Source organism: Benincasa hispida, unplaced genomic scaffold (assembly GCF_009727055.1).
Source record: "Benincasa hispida cultivar B227 unplaced genomic scaffold, ASM972705v1 Contig736, whole genome shotgun sequence".
In the NCBI taxonomy this organism is placed as follows: Eukaryota; Viridiplantae; Streptophyta; class Magnoliopsida; order Cucurbitales; family Cucurbitaceae; genus Benincasa; species Benincasa hispida.
This window is the reverse complement of record NW_024065080.1, coordinates 46,862-57,576: the sequence shown is the minus strand read 5'-3', so window position 1 is coordinate 57,576 and position 10,715 is coordinate 46,862.

Genomic DNA, 10,715 nt, shown 5'->3' with positions numbered 1-10,715 from the left:
ATATACTTTAGAAGGCGGAGGCGAGAGAAGAGAGAAGACATTGGAAGTCGTCTTGGTCAGCTCGAGAGACTACCGGGGAGCGTTTGAGAAACAGAAAGAGAGGTCGACTCTTGCGAGAGCAAGAATATTCTTTTGGGCAGAGTAGAGGAAAACAATGTAAAAGCCTTGGGAAGCAATTAAATGCTACCATGCTCGCCCATCTTATCTGTTTCCATTGTCATCCTGTATCTGATGTTCATTTATTAAAATGAAACTTGCACTCCCTTGCATCTCTATATTTGCTCACTCTCTTTATATTATGCATGAGTAACTAAACATCCGAATGGGTTGAGAAGTACTTAGCTAGCATGACCTAAGATCTTCATTACATGCGATCATCTTGTCTTATTTTGCATCCATCACACCTTTAGAGCTACTCAAGAGAGAGTCTAAAGAAATAACCTAAGACTTGAGAGAGCTAGGTTAGAATCTAGACTTGAGAAAGCAAGATAAGTAAGAGATAGAGACTTAGAGATAAGCTCTGTTTGCTAACATGAATCACATGCACCCTAGAAATAGGATATGGTAGTATGCAGTCGCCTTGTGTATGTGTGTGTCATTAATCATCGCATAGACAAGAATAGAGGCTTAGACATAAGTCCTATAGACATCATCGCATACATCGCATGCGTTCTAAAACTAGAAGCTATAGCATTTGCATTGAGATATGACTTGTTGTTGTATGTATGTCGCATGATCGCATGACATGAACACAATCTTAGGAAGTGTTAGCTAAATCCCTTATCAACCCGTTCCCTTGCATACTCATTGTACTTTCATATTATTAACTCTTTTTTTAAATCCGCAGCATAGACTTTATACCTGAAACAACATACCAACCAACGCATTGTTTTATTTGTTACTGCAAAGAGATCTGAAATTACCTTCGCATACTGTTTCCATAGTCCTTGTGTTCGACCCTAGACTTACCAGGCAACTTAGTAGGTTTATACTTGGATCTTGCTAAGAAAACTTGCATGCACAATGCATATTCCACCATTGCATTCTACACCATTATTTCATCACATATTCCACCATGAGCCCTGTTTCAAGTTTATCTGTTCATTTTTGTAATTACCATTCTTTGATTACAAATTAGACATTATAAATCAGAGTCTTCATTCAGGAAAACTTAAATAAAAAAAACAAACTAAAAAATTTTCTTATCAATAAGAATAGAAGAATTCAAATACACGCATCCAAGATGTATCTTATTATCTTCTCACATATTTGGCCGTTATATTGAAAACAATGTACAAAGAAAAGAGTCCTTCAACCATAAATTAGCACATCATTTAGAATTTGAAAGCATTTGATCCCATTTGAAATAATCAGTCTCTACTTTAGCATAATACAAAAGTGGTTATAGTTGCTCTTTACACCATTTAATTTTTAGGATTTTGAATTTAGTAAATCATTAATTCATTACAATATTAGCACACATTTGAAGTTTTTGAGAGTTCAAGTTCTTAAGTTCTCTATAAATGTCAATTCCATACAAATTTTATAAGTTATATGAGTTATCTAATTTGAAATATTGTAATATTTTTTTTTGTAGTTCCAAGATTAGCTTATTATAAGTATGGATGAATCATGGATGATAAAGAATAGATTATCTAAAGAGTTTGAGTTGGGTGTGGAAAACTTTATCAAATTCGGATTTTCAAATACAAATAATACTACTATACGTTGTCTTTGTTTGAATGTGAAAATTGTCAAAGACATAATAACAATGATATTAGAGATCATTTATATTTTAATGGAATTGATGAAAGTTATAGATTTGAATTTGGCATGGTGAAGAACTTCCTAGTTCATCCTTGCATGGAAAATCCCCCGAATGTAGGTATAAGAGAATGATGTTGGAAATATAAAAGAAAATGGTTGAAATTGCTCATGAGCAATATTTCAAAAAGATCCCAATAGATTTGGATCATAGAAATATCCACCCTCGTATCCTTGGGGTAGCCTACAAAGAAGTAAAACTTTCGATGCAGGTTCCAACTTCTTTAGGTTATCACAAGCACATGGGCTGAACACCCCCCAATTCTGAAGTGGCGTAAACTTACCTTTACGACCTCTCCACATCTCAAAAGGTGTTTCAGAAAACACTTTTCGAGGGAACGTTGTTCAGAATATAACATGTAGTCTCCACTAACAAAACCCCTAAAACGAGTCTAGAAGATGAGCATAACCACATAGTACCGTACCATGTCCAACACAGGTCCTAATTTCTTCTTTTCTGATTACTACCATTCTGACTTGAGGGTGTACCTTAGGGGCGAAAGAGTTGGGATTTAGCAAATTCCCATGTTTTATTATATAGGTTCTGGAATTGGACGGTCCATATACTCTTCCACCACGATCAGATCGTAGTATTTATCGTCTTATCTAACAAAGTTTTCAACTTCAGCCTCATACTCCTTGAACTTGTTCAAGGCTCAGACTCACGTATTTAGAAGAGATACCCCAAAACCTTGAATAATCATCTATGAAAGAGATGAAATATTCATTACCATCTCGAGCCCTAATAATTCTATCGGACCACAAGAGTCAGAAGGTAACAAGCTCCAAGGATTACATTGGCTCTGTAACCTTTCCAGTAAAAGGTCATTTGGTCATTCTTGCCTTCGAGGCATGACACACACATCGGCGAGGAGTTTTCTTCAAACTCTCCAGAAGATCCACTTTTTCACCAACTACTCAATCCTATTGAGGTTGATGTAACCTTAACCTTTAGATGCCAAAGATGGGCGTTTTCCTTAAGAAAAAACCTTTGATCTTTTTGCTGTTGTTGCCGTACTGAACATTTCAGTGTTAAACAAGGCTTTTGTAACTAACGGCCTTAGTACGTATAAGTTACTTTCCATTGAATCAAAACACAAATCTTCATTCAATTCATTGAAAATAAAACACTTTATTCTCAGAAAAGGAGACGGTATACCCTTGTTCAATGAGACAAGAAATCAGAGATTAAGTTCCTTTTTAATATGAGGAACTACGAAAACATTTATCCAGTAACAAATAACGTTTCTTTCCAAAAATAACTTTTAGCCTGCCTACGCAACAATAGAACATACCTCACTAGTACTGACTCGAAGAGTCAATATCTCCCTGTGGCAACGTTTGCCAGGAACTGAATCCTTGGTAAGAGGAACTAATGTGATTAGTAGTACATGAATCAAGGATCACAAGCAGAATCATCATTCTCTACCAAACACGTCTTCAAGACTAATAAATCAGATTTACTGTTTCAGACGATCCCCCTCTTTGGAGCAGTAGTGGGATCTGTATCAGAACCTAAATAAGCTCCAAGTTGCCATGGCAGAGAACAACTTCTTCTTCTATGAACCGCAATAAGGAGTCAGCCAAACAATTGCTTCCTCTTCCTGGAGTTTACCTTTGGAAGCTGACACTACTGTTTTTTCATCTATTCCTTTGTGCTTGAAAAGTAAGAACTGACGTTTAAAACAAAAATTACAACGAGTCCATGATCTCCGCGTGAAATGACCATTGTTCTCACCCTTTAGGAAAAAAACATCAGGTATGCTAGCCAAAATATGAAGTCGGGCCAATGAATTAGCCTTCATCCACACTCATATGAAGGAAATCGTGCACGGAGATTTTCTATGAGCAGCGAAGATCATTCCAAATTACAATCATATATACTTTACAAATTATAGTCAAACAGAAACATACGGTTCTGCATAATTATAGAAATTACAGCATGATAATACAAATGATCAAGGAGAAACGCTAACACTTGTAGACTCATCGCCAATATCCTTGATCACAAATGCTTCGAACACAGCAACATAGCAACCACGAATGTTCGTCCAACATGACCGTTGCACTGCATGAACACCCACGCACTAAAACTCAAGCGATCGCCTTGGTCACGAACACCCTAGCAACACGAATGGCCTCCACAGAACCTCGACGGTATCGAAAGTATGACACCACCAAGAAGGCTACCTTGGTTATTTTCGATGTGAGAATCCAGAGGGTGGGCTCTGTGTGGACTTAGTTTTAGGCAGAAGACGGAGGAAACAACAATCATGTGTAAACGATTGAGCAAGGGGGAGATGGTTGAACCTATCGTATAGGTCGATGCCCAATCGTATAGGAAAGCTAAGAGATCGTCTAGCAAAAGCTATGTGATCGTTTAGCTTATCGCTTAGCTAATGTTTGTCGCCTACAAACACAACACGATCGTTTACCTTATCCAAGCTGTCGCTTAGTAAACCTATTTACTTGACAACTTTCGTGAGATTATTTCGAGAGAGGAAATCTCAATTTCACAAAAATCTCTTTTTCAAAACTTACTAAAATTAGGAAAACAATTTTCTTTTTATTCTCACGATTACATGAAACCACCAATAACCTCCCACTCAATTGGTTATTAGAGAAAAAGAGTTAATTATCCAATAATTAATATTATTTATAAATATAAATGATAACCAACTTATCATATATATTTATAACTATAGTTTTAATATTTCATCTCATGAAACATATAAACCATAGCCCTTTATCTATTCCATGGTACTTAATGTAAATCTCATTTATATATCCTCCACTAGATGTATCTCATACATCATACCGATCATATTCATATATAATCAAATAACCTCTTTTTAATTTGAACATTTCAAATCAACACCAAGAACTGATCCTCAACTGAATCCATTGAGCTACCAAGGGGGACCTTATGGACCTATAGCTCGAAGCTCCAACGGTACGTAATAACTACTAAACTCTTTAGTCACCGGATCATCATCTGTTAACTTCCAGACACTCCACTAAAGACCGACAACTGAATCTCTTTTTACCATAGATATATTATGTGTCCATCTTAACTCAATTAACAGTGCGACAACCCTTCATAGATTGCTTGTAAGTACAGCTCGGCCAATAACTGTTATCCCTTGTAGTTACATTTAACTTCTTAAGTACCACTGATCCCTCTAATGAACATAAGTCATAGTCCTACTATGACCGGGTCCTCTCTTCCAAAGAGAGGCTGTGGCCACTATGTTCAAGCCCCAAACAATCCTTAGAGAGCAATCTCTCTACTATTCCCTGCTTCAAGAAATGAGTGAATTCCATCTTGTGTATTGAGTTCCCAGCTCCCAAATTAGATAAATCCTAAAAAAAGTAGGCTTATTGAGTTGGAAATCTGGCCACTCTTACCCATACTAATCAAAGGACCGCTCTCAAAGGCAGGAATTTCCCAAAACACTCAGGATTGAGGTCATGTCACCTATGGTCGTTTAGGTGAGATGTAAGTCTCTAGTATCAACGGCGTCATATATAGATCTAGTCATCTCGTGGTTCAGTCTATACAAACTCTTTGTATAGGACACCCCCATCGCACGTCTCTACATGAATGTCAGGATCTACCATCTGTAGTAGTTTACAACATTTGCAAACCTCTACAAAGCGGGTTGTATCCGTTTTGTCACCAGGATCAAGTATCCACCTTAATCCTTATACTACAAACCTATTTAGGTTATCACTAAGTCATGATCCACTTGTATATCACATATACATGCTTAAGTTTACATAAGATAACCATGAAGCTTTGTTTTATTGGATATGAGTAAATGCCAAAAATAATAATAACAGTTATTTTATTCATAAACAATGTGTATCATTACAAACAACGAGACTCCGGGAGAATTAAGACACCCAATCCCAACATTATTATTGCATTACGAACACTTCGAGGTGCATCAAGGGTCGGGACTTGAAGACATTCCTCAACCATGACAAATTCGAGGTTTTTTACCATGAAATACGTTTTACAAGACTCTTTCCACTATATGTAATTGGTCAAACTAGAGGCATTAAACGAAATATACTAAACAAGTTGCTGAAACAAAAAACACATTGACCTACGCTAGGTTTTAAGCATATACCCATTGAAAAAACATACAACATCCAATAAGGTTTAGCAAAACTAACATGAACCCGTGTGACATCTAGTTTCGCAATGACGCTTCAAAGGTTTAGGACAAAAGCCGCCGAAGGGAGGCCAATTATCCCCTCTTCTGAATTGAGAAAAGTATCAACTAGTCATTAATACCATAACAATCTTGCTCCTATAACCAACTAGCCATCATTGATTTGGTCAAGAGATCATTTAACTTACTTAACAACCTCGTCCGCAATGTGACCCGCATTTTAGGCCTAGAGATTTGACCCAAGCAACCAATTCGAAGGGAAAAACTCTGATTAGGGGAAAACTTAAAGCGACCCTATCCATTTCTGGAGTTTCACCTTGATCTTGACCAACTTCACAAAATCCATCTGAGGGGGACGTTCCTAGGCCCACGGAAGGGAGTATAGAATGATCTCACGGTTATGAACTATGACAAAGACCTAGGACGTGTTGACACACCCTTTCACTCACTTATTATAAACACTCTCTCTGTCCCACCCTTGATTTGACTCATGCAACACCATTCGAAGGGGGATGCTCCCAGGGCACCACAAGGCCAAGCATGAATCTCACGGTGCGAACATTCCAGGGACAAACGTGAGTGGAACATAGTCATATCAGATACATCTTTTTCTTCCACTGAGTGTTCTATAACCTAGGATTTAGTTTACTTAGAAAAAACACGACTAAGAATTTTAACTAAGTCACTTTTTAGGTTGCCCAAGAGTAAACTTTTACCTTGGATAATTAAACAACTTTTGAAACATCATCTATAAACTCTTAATGGAGTCTTTGACCAACTATCGCATGCTAGTAGAAAATCTATCTAATTTCACCTTTCCAGGCAGGTTCCAGGTACGGGTGTTTTCGTTTTCTGTCAACTTAAGTACCCTAGCCTAGATAGAACCCACCTTAGAAAAAGGTCCCTTATAGATAGATTTAATACAATTTTAATCTTTTATGCCAATCATTATTAATCCTATTAAGCCGATTCAAAAAGATTAAACTAGTTACTAATCCATTAGAACTTTGAACTTAGGTCTATCTCAGTCCAATTTTAAAAAACCTTTTAAAACATGAGTTCACTCTAAGTCCGCATGCCAACTCTTTCTTATCAATTTTAATTCTAATTTCCTTTATAACGCTTATAAATGGAAACAACCAAAATCAACCACAATGCAAAGCAAACACATAAGAGACATTTATAATGCTTATAAACAACCTAAGTGGTATGCTGCATGCATTGTTCATCCATTGCTACCTTTTTATATAAAACTTATACAAACAAGCAACGAACCAAGCAAAACATGCTTCCATTCACCCTTATACTATAACACTTATAATATAAAGATGATGCATGAATATGCTCACTGCATGCCCAAATATAACTCTTATATTTTCATGATGTATGCGCATGCTTTAATGTAATTTCATCATGATATATTATAACACTTATAATACATGATACATGAATAAGTGCACAACCTAAGGTGGGTTTTAATCTATATGTCAAACACTTTGGCATATAAACCACATACATCTCATCTATAATAACAAATGTTGATGAACCGGGAAAAATTGCCTCAAATGCTCAAAACAAAAAGGCTAACTATTACAAAAACAAGAAGTCTCCGGTTCAAACAGGCAAATCAGGTCTTGAACTGTTCGGGCGAAGCAATGCTTCTCCACTGATCATGTACCAAACATCTCCACGATTGTCTACACGAAAGAACAAATGTTTTGCTCAATCGTTTACCTACGCTTCCAGAGCTAAACGATCGTTTAGCAATGATCGTGTACTGTTTACCATGCGATGAAGCATGAGGTATGCGAACGTGCAGCGCGCTCTGCAATGAAAGCCTTATACGATCGTCTAAATGACTACGATGCGATGAAGCACGATCGTCTAAACGATCGCCGAGCGAGTGCCTTCGTATCGAATACCGCGTGATCATGTAGTCAGTGACTATGCAATGAGCATGCTAACTACACGATCGTTTAGCACGTGTTTTTTTCTAAACGATAAGCATCAAATGCTCCCACTACGATCATTTACCTCTAGCGTCTACGCGATCGGGCAACCAATGCTACGCGATAGAGTAAACGATTTACCCCATCGTTAGTAAATGCTACACGATTGTTTAGGCAAATCCCAACGATCGTTTACCTGAGGCTACACGACACGAACAACTCTTGGTCTTCTTCTTCACTAAGAACTGCATCTCCATGCTTCGAAACTTCATCACGAACGACTCCACTAACTCAAACACTTTGAATTACAGACTCGATAACACGTTAATTATGCCCAAAAACACAGGGGCTCTTACAAATTAACACTTTGTAATTTAAAGAAAGCTTTAAACGGAGGCAATTAAACCCATAAACATCCATCAACGCCATCCACAAACGTATTTAACCATTAAATGCAATGCAAACAAATCCACCACGACTGTAAAAGAAGTTCAAACCAGAAGTGAAATTTGGAATATCAGAACAACCTGGTTCTGATACCAATTGAAGGAAATTAGACATGAGAATTTCCATGAGCAGCGGAATGATCGTTCCAAATTTCATTCGTGTATAAACATTAATGATTACAATCAAGAAACAGAAACATACAGGCTATGCATAAAAACGAAATTATAGCATGCTTTACTAAATGATAAAGGGAAGAATTAACATACCTTTGAAGACTCATCTTCAACACCCTTGATCACGAACACTCGTTCACAGCAACACGGCAACCCACAAACGCTCGTACACCACAACCGCTACGCTACACGATCACAGCAACCACGAACACAACAATTTTCAAGATCATGAACACAGCGAACACAACGAACGACCTCCATAGAACCTCCATCATGTCGAGTTGAGTACAACACCACCACAATGACTACTTGGTATTCTCGGTGTGAGAATCCAGAAGTGTGGGCTCTATGTGGACTTGGTTAGAGGAAGAGACCTGAGAAATAATTGTGTAAACGCTTGAGCAAGTGGAAGATGTCAAAGTCTATCATATAGATGATGTCTAATAGTTTAACAAATGCTATACAATCGTTTAGCAGAAGCTGCACGATCGTTTAACTAATCGGCCAGCTGAATGATCTATCGTATAGAAACACTCTACGATCGTCTAGTCTCTCTTCAGCTGTCGTTTAGCAAATCTAATTTACTTAATAGCCCCTGTGAGTAATTTTCGAGAATAGAAACTCTTTCAACTATTAAATTTAGGAAAAAAATTTTCCTTTTATCTCACGGTTACCATGAAACCACCAATAACCTCCCACTCAATTCGTTATTTGATAAAAAGAGATAATTATCCATTAATTAATATTATTATAAATATATATGATAACCAACTTACCATAGTATATTTATAATCTATAGTTTTAATATTTCATCTCATGAAACATATAAACCATAGCTCTTTTACTATTACATGGTTTTTAATGTAAATCTCATTTACATTAATCCTCCACTAGATGTATCTCATACATCACACCGATCATAACATATATAATCAAATTACCTCATGTCAATTTGAACATTTCAAATCAACACCAGGAACTGATCCTCAACTTGAATCCATTGAGCTACCAAGGGGACCTTATAGACCTGTAGCTCGAAGCTCCAACAGTACGTGAATAACTGACTAAACTCTTAAGTCACGGGATCCACCATCCATTAATTGCCAAGCAATCCACTAAAGATCGAAAAACTAAACTTTTCTTACTACAGATATATTATGTGTCCATCTTAACCCGACAGTGTGATAACCCTTCACAAATCACTCGTAACTATAGCTTGGCCAATAATTGTGTTACATCTAACTTCTTAAGTACCACTGATCCCTCTAATCAACATAAGTCATAGTCTTACTATGACTGAGTCCTCTCTTGCAAAGAGAAGCTGTGGCCACTATGTTCAAGCCCCGTAATCTGCCCTTATGGTAGCAATCTATATATTTACCCCTGCTTTAGGGAAAGAGTGAATTCTATCTTGTGTAACTGAGTTCCCAGCTCCCTAATCAGACAAGTCCCCAAAAAGGTAGGCATGTTGAGTTGGCAATCCGGCCACTCTCACCCATATTAATAAAAGGACCACCTTCAAAGGCAGGAGTTCCTAAAACACTCAGGATTGAGGCCGTGTCACCTATGGTTGTTTAGTTGAGATGTAAGTCTTCAGTATCAATGACGTTATATATAGAAACTAGTCATCTCATGGTCCGATCTTATACAAACTCTTTGTATAGGACACCCCCACTTGCATGTCTCTACGTGAATGGTCAGGATCTACCATCTGTAGTAGTTCACAACACTTGCAAACCTCTACAAAGCGGGATGTATCCGTAGTGTCACAAGGATCAGGAATCCCTCCTTAATCCTTATACTACAGACCCATTTAGGTTATCACTTAAGGCATGATCCACTTATATATCTCATATACATGCTTAAGTTTACATACGATAACCATGGAGCTTTGTTTATTGGATATGAGTAAATGCCAGATAAAATAACTCTTATTTTATTCATAACAATGTGTATATATTACAAACTACGAGACTCTGGGAGAATTAGGACACCAATACCAACATCATAATCATAAAAATTCACCAATGGATAAGAGTATTTTAATTGACTTAATCATGACAGTTGGAGAGAAGGTTTTTACATAGTTCACCCCCTCTCTGTGGGTAAACCCTTTTGCCATGAGTCTAGCTTTGTAGGTC